The 6,000-nt window shown below is 48.9% G+C and overlaps 1 protein-coding gene across 1 annotated transcript in view; it reads right to left on the reverse strand.

Moving 5' to 3' along the window:
• The window catches only part of Card11 (caspase recruitment domain family member 11), a 135,424-nt gene extending 133,369 nt beyond the window's left edge, over positions 1-2,055 (reverse strand). Inside the window, exon 1 of the mRNA XM_029477657.2 lies at positions 1,917-2,055. The gene's annotated coding sequence lies outside the window, so the exon portion shown is untranslated. The remainder of the gene's footprint in view (positions 1-1,916) is intronic.
• Positions 2,056-6,000: the final 3,945 nt, after the last annotated feature.

The following is a 6,000-nucleotide window of genomic DNA, read 5'->3' on the forward strand; positions in this document are numbered from 1 at the left end:
ATGGTCCACAGGCTGAGAACTGCTGCCATAGAGGATGCTGAAAACAGCAAGGATGGGCACTCTGATTCTAGAGATGATGACATCACAGAGCTCAGCAGGCAGCAAGCCTGTCCTATGTCGTCCAACAAATATAGACCCAAGACCCTGTAGACAGAACACAGAGAGAGAGAGAGAGAGAGAGAGAGAGAGAGAGAGAGAGAGAGAGAGAGAGAGGAGGGGGGAGGGGAGAGGGGAGAGGGGGGAGGGGAGAGGATAGAGGGGAGAGAGGGGAGAGGGGAGAGGAGGGAGAGGAAGTGGGGAGGGGAAAGGGGAGAGGGGAGAGAGGAAAGTTTGGACTAGGGATAAAGAAGCTCAGTGGTAGAGCCCCTGTCTAGAATCCCCCAGGGAGGGGCTGGGGGTGTGGCTGGGTGGAGCATCATCCCACCTCCTATCATTCTCAAAACACAGACCCACAGATCCCTTGTGGGAAAAACATCTCTTGCAGGAAAGGTGCAGGAAAGCTGCACTAGAGATTGGAGAAGAAAGCGCCTCACCATCTTACCTCAGCCTGGGATCCTTGCTGAGCTCTGGAGCCCAGCTGCCTCCCATGCTCTTCCTCTGCGTTCTTTGTCATCAGAGCAAACTACCTTCACGGCAGGCATCTCAGGGCAAGCAACCTCATATTTCACATGCTTTCTGTGGCCCCCAAGTGTCAAGTACAGAACGGCCCAGGAAGTACTCACTGATCAACTGACTCAAATAAAATCAAATTGGCATCCTCACAAGAGGGTTTTGTCTGTCTAGGCTTTCTCTCTATAGGCCGGGGTAGCTTAGAATTCGCAGCCCTATAGCCTCAGCTTTCAGAGTGCCTGGCAACCATGTGAGTTTTACCTGCAGATTTGCTCTAGTGGTTTTTTTCATCTTAGTTGCAGGTAGGATAATTTGTGTGCAGTCTCTGAGGCTGGGTGTGGGTGTGGGTGTGGGTGTGGGTGTGACATCTCCCTGTGTGACATCATCAGCCTGCTTTGCTGATACTCTGCTAATAGAATCTGCATAGGTGCAGACCACTTCCCTGTGATGCCCCACAGCTGTAGTTCCCTGGTTTTATGCTCGAAGCACCCATCACAGGCCTGGAGGGATCTGTTTTCTCTTTACAGTCGTCTCGAGGAAGGAGATCAGTGGGATTCAGGGAAGGCGTGAGGGTGAAGATTCCTGTCCATACACTAATTCACATCCACTGATTTCCAGGACACATTATGCATACACAGGTACTAAATAAATGTTGGGTGAGGGACCCCTCCCCCCGCTTCCTAGTAGGTCAGACCTTCCAGAAAAGTCATAAATGTCACAAGAAAAAAAAAACTTTTTTTCAAACTACAAATCAAACTGGCTGTACAGAAGTCAAGGCTGAGCTGCTGGCCTCTGGCTAAGACAGTGAGAGGAAGTCCAGGCTTAGGCCATAGTCCTGAGCCGACTGCTCCCCACAGTGTAATCGCTGATACATCACTCTCTTCTGTATTCAGTACCCCTAAGGGACAGAAGAGCTCTTTAACCTTCTCATCAGGTTCGGGGAGGAGGCTCTACGCAGCAGGCCGTTGGTACCCCAATAGACATGTCTCCCGTGACACGGTACCTCTCTTTGGAGAGCAAGGAAGGCCACCTACTCAAGACCCTCTGAGTTAGGCTGGGCTGTGACCTGCAAACTTCCCTTCCTCTCTGGTGATAGCTAGGGGAGGAGCAGTTTAGCGACCCAAGAGTTACAAAGTGAAGTCCAAAACCTTTATCGAGGGCTAGGGGAGAGGGGCAGGGCAGGGTGCAGAGCGGACACCTTACCACTCCTCCATATTACCTTCCCTAAGGCCTCCAGCTTGCCCCTGCTGTCCCCACAGCACAGCCTCTTCACATCCTTCTCTCTTCCCCAGCTCGGCGGCACCTACCTGGGGTGCTCATGCTCCACAGGCTGGGTGAGGTGCTTCCTCCACGCTGCTCTCCAACTTCCTCCAGCACTGGGCTCTGGGCTCCAGCATGCACCTGCTTGGGGCTGCCACCCTCCCTGGGCCTTGGAGACCCGTAGGGATGCGAGGCGCCAGGAGTCCAGAGATCAGAAAACTCAAGGGGAGGAGAGAGAAGTGGGAGAGAGAGAGAGAGAGAGAGAAGAGAAAGTGTGTCATAGGCTGGTAGGGGCGGGGGGGGGGAGAAAAATGCAAAACCAGACAGGAAATGAGACTTGAAAAAAATTGCAAAAGGTTAGAAAAAGAGATAAGGAGGGGGAGGGGTTGAGCTTGAGCCTAAAGCTTTGGGGGCCTGGCTGTAATGAGGGAAGGGGTGTGCCAGGGTGCAGACATTGCTGGGCCTGGGTCAGGGGTCTGGGTGCTGAGTCCAAGGTGGCCAGGCCACCTGCTTTAAATGTGGTGAAGCTGGTTCAGCCTGGGCTGTCAATTAATGAGGTCCCAGTGTAGACTTAGGAGGGGTACCTACAGTTTTAGTTATTTTTAGGGTAATTTGGAATTTCTTCATTGGGAGGGGTGATGTGGAAGAGGGCAGCTACTCCTACCATGAGAGAGTCAAGTTTGCTCAGAAATGGAACCAGGAACCTGAAAGAATATGTCCCTAAAATAAATAGGCAGCACATGGTCCCCAACATTAGGCTCAGAGAAATAAGCTCCCCTTAGAAGAAAACTCTTTGAAAAATTAATTAAGATTACTTTTTAAAGTGTGTGTGTGGGGGTATATGTGCACTGGTTTCTGAAAGATGCTGTCTGTGCCTGGCTTTACAGATTGCTCTCTGCCTTCTGTCCTTGAGTGCCTTGCTGGACCTGGATCTAGGCTGCGGGACAGTAAGCTCAGCGACCCCCTCTTGCCACCCCCACAGCCTTGGAGTTGCAGACCTGGCCACACTCTGCTTTGTGTGGGAGCACTTGGGATTTGAACTCGGGTCCTCCTGCTTGCACACCAAGAGCGCTTATAAATGTTTCAGTCTGTAAAGGAGAGCACTCCCCACCACTCCATGCAAGCTAAGAAAGGAATCCACAGGCTTTAACACAACTCAAGCACATGAAGATACACAAGGGTATATGCACCAGGCTGACAGCTTCTCACCAACTGAATAAAAACATGTAGTTCACACCTACACCATAATCCATCCAAACACGAGACTTCTCTGTCTGCCTCAGCACCCTGGTCCTCTTCCAGTCATGGTTCCACCTAGCAGGAGTACACTCAGTCCCAGCTGAGACTGGCTTTGCCCATTCAGGAGCATTGTTAGTTTTTCGTTTTGCATTGATGGAGGTTGAATCCAGGGTCTTCTACATAGTAAGCAGGCATTCTACTGCTAAGATGTACCTCTATCCCCGCTCACTGAGGGATCCTAGGCAGGGGCTTTACCACTGAGCCATGCCCCCAACCCCTCACTGGGGGATTCTAGGCAGGGGCTCTACCACTGAGCCACGCCCCCAACCCCTCACTGGGGGATTCTAGGCAGGAGCTCTACCACTGAGCCACGCCCCCAGCCCCTCACTGGGGGATTCTAGGCAGGGGCTCTACCACTGAGCCACGCCCCCAGCCCCTCCCTGGGGGATTCTAGGCAGAGGCTCTACCACTGAGCCACGCCCCCAGCCCCTCACTGGGGGATTCTAGGCAGGGGCTCTACCACTGAGCCACGCCCCCAGCCCCTCACTGGGGGATTCTAGGCAGGGGCTCTACCACTGAGCCACACCCCAGCCCCTCACCTGGGGATTCTAGGCAGGAGCTCTACCACTGAGCCACACCCCAGCCCCTCACCGGGGGATTCTAGGCAGGGGTGCTCCTGCTGAGTCTCATCCCCAGTCCCTGGTCATGACTTCCCATAACTGGAAGCAGGCATAGGCTCCCTTTTGTTTTTCCCTCTCACTCTGTCTTCAGGTCTTCAGTTTCTGACATTTATGGATGGGATTGCATGCAGGTGTAGTTCATTAAATCTTGGCTTCCCCCACCCAAATCTTCTTTAAAAATGTTAAAGTTTCAGAAAGTTTGGGAGAACAATATAGTGATAGTCACAATTTCCCACCACCTGACTCTCTAATTGACAGTTTGGTGCATCATAATTTCCCTGCCCATCTATCTTTGTTTCGGATGCACTTCAGGCAGGTAGCAGATATTGTCCAGGTGCTGTTTACAGACTCCATCTTGTGTGTCACTGTGCGATAACGGGGCTTGTCCTATATTGGGGATTATTAGACCCGGAGCATCACATACAGCACACAAGCTGTGTACTCAGGCTTCTTTTCACTTTTGTTTTTAAAAATTAAATAGAATATTAGGTGTGTGTTTCTTCTCTCGTGTGCATAGTTGTGCGTGTGAGTGTGCATGTGTGTTGAGGTCAGAGGTCAACCTTGGGTGCTGATTCCTAGGTGCCGTGCTCTTGTGTTTCTGAGACAGTGTCTGTTGATAACTTGGAATTTGTCTGGGCTGGCTGGCCAGGGAGTCCCAGGGACCCACCTGTCTCTGCCTCCACAGTGCTGGGGTTACAAGCACCTACTGCTACATGTATCTGTTTTAAAAACATGTGTCCAGGGGATGGAGCTTAAATCTTCGTGCTTGTAAGGCACCAGTCTACCCACTGAGGAGTCATCCAGTCCTAGTCAGAGAACCTTTAAACATAACAAATTACAAGTAAGTCTTAATTTATATATTATATATCATATATCATATACCATACCACACATAACACACCGCACAGCATATATCATATATATTCACATATAAATTGTCATATATAATTATATATTTAAAAAATATTCTTTAAAATAGACATTACTTATGTATACCATATTATTTTTAAATAAATATTAATTTAATAATATTTAAATCTTTAAAAATAATTAAATAATACATATTTAATGTATGTGTCTTACTTTCTGTGTGTGTAAATATACATTAATTATACACATATATACTATACTATATATGCATATGCTATGCTACATATTATATTTAAATATGTATTATTTAAAAGTCATATGTACATGTCTCATGGTCTCTCTCTAAGTGTGTGGGTATGGGTGTGTGGGTGTGTGCACATGAGTACAGGTGCCCGCAGAGGCCAGTGAGAATTTCTGATCCCTTGGAACTGAAGTCTCAGGAGGTTGTCAGTCATCTGGTGTGGGTGCTGGGAACAGATCTTGGGTGTTCTGCAACAATAGCAATTGCTCTTAACCAATGAGCCACTTCTACATCCCCTAAAATTTACAGGCAGGTCTTGACTGTATGATGCAATGAACTTTGGTAAGTCTGTCTCCTGTGTGGTGCAGAACCCTCACGAAGACCCAGGACTTTGCAGTCTAATGTGGCTGTGTTTAGCTACTTCTGACCATTGAGTGCTACATGGGCTCTTATGAATAGGCAGTAAATTTTAAATTCTGTTTAATTTTAGTTGATCTTAGCTTAAATCTAGGAACCATTATTCAATTCTGTCACTGCAAAGCTTTTAAGTTTGCTGAAGCAATTTACATGCCAACCTACTTAGAAATCTCATGGAACCTAAGGAGAGATGTAGTATTTCTGAGGAAAATGTAATGTTAGTGGATGGGCTGCAAGTTTTGAAGACATTAGAGTTGGATAACTTCAAATATACTGGGTGAGGCAAGGGCTGGCTCAGTAGGTGAGGGGCTTGCAGTGCAAGCACGAGAACCAGTGTTCAGATCCCCAGCACACATGTACATCATGGGCAGGCACGGCCAGCCTGACTGGAAGCTCAGCTTGTGGGAAGCAGAGATGGGGAATTCCCAAGGCCAGCTGATTACCTAGACTCGACCAGTCTGCAAGTTCTGGGTTCAGCCAGAGGCCCTGCCTCAATGAAGAAGTGGGATGTGGTTGAAGAAGTCATTTGTGTCAACCTCTGGCTTCTACTTGCACATGCACACATGTGCATGATGCAGTGCACACTCAGGAGTCCTGTATAATAATACAGGACAGAGGATTGGGACTGCACTGGGGACTGAACATGGGGCCTCACTCACAGAGGAGCCAATGCAGGGCTGAAGA

The sequence above is a fragment of the Mus caroli genome, unplaced genomic scaffold (assembly GCF_978045245.1).
Source record: "Mus caroli unplaced genomic scaffold, Mus_caroli_1 scaffold_4, whole genome shotgun sequence".
Taxonomy (NCBI): Eukaryota; Metazoa; Chordata; class Mammalia; order Rodentia; family Muridae; genus Mus; species Mus caroli.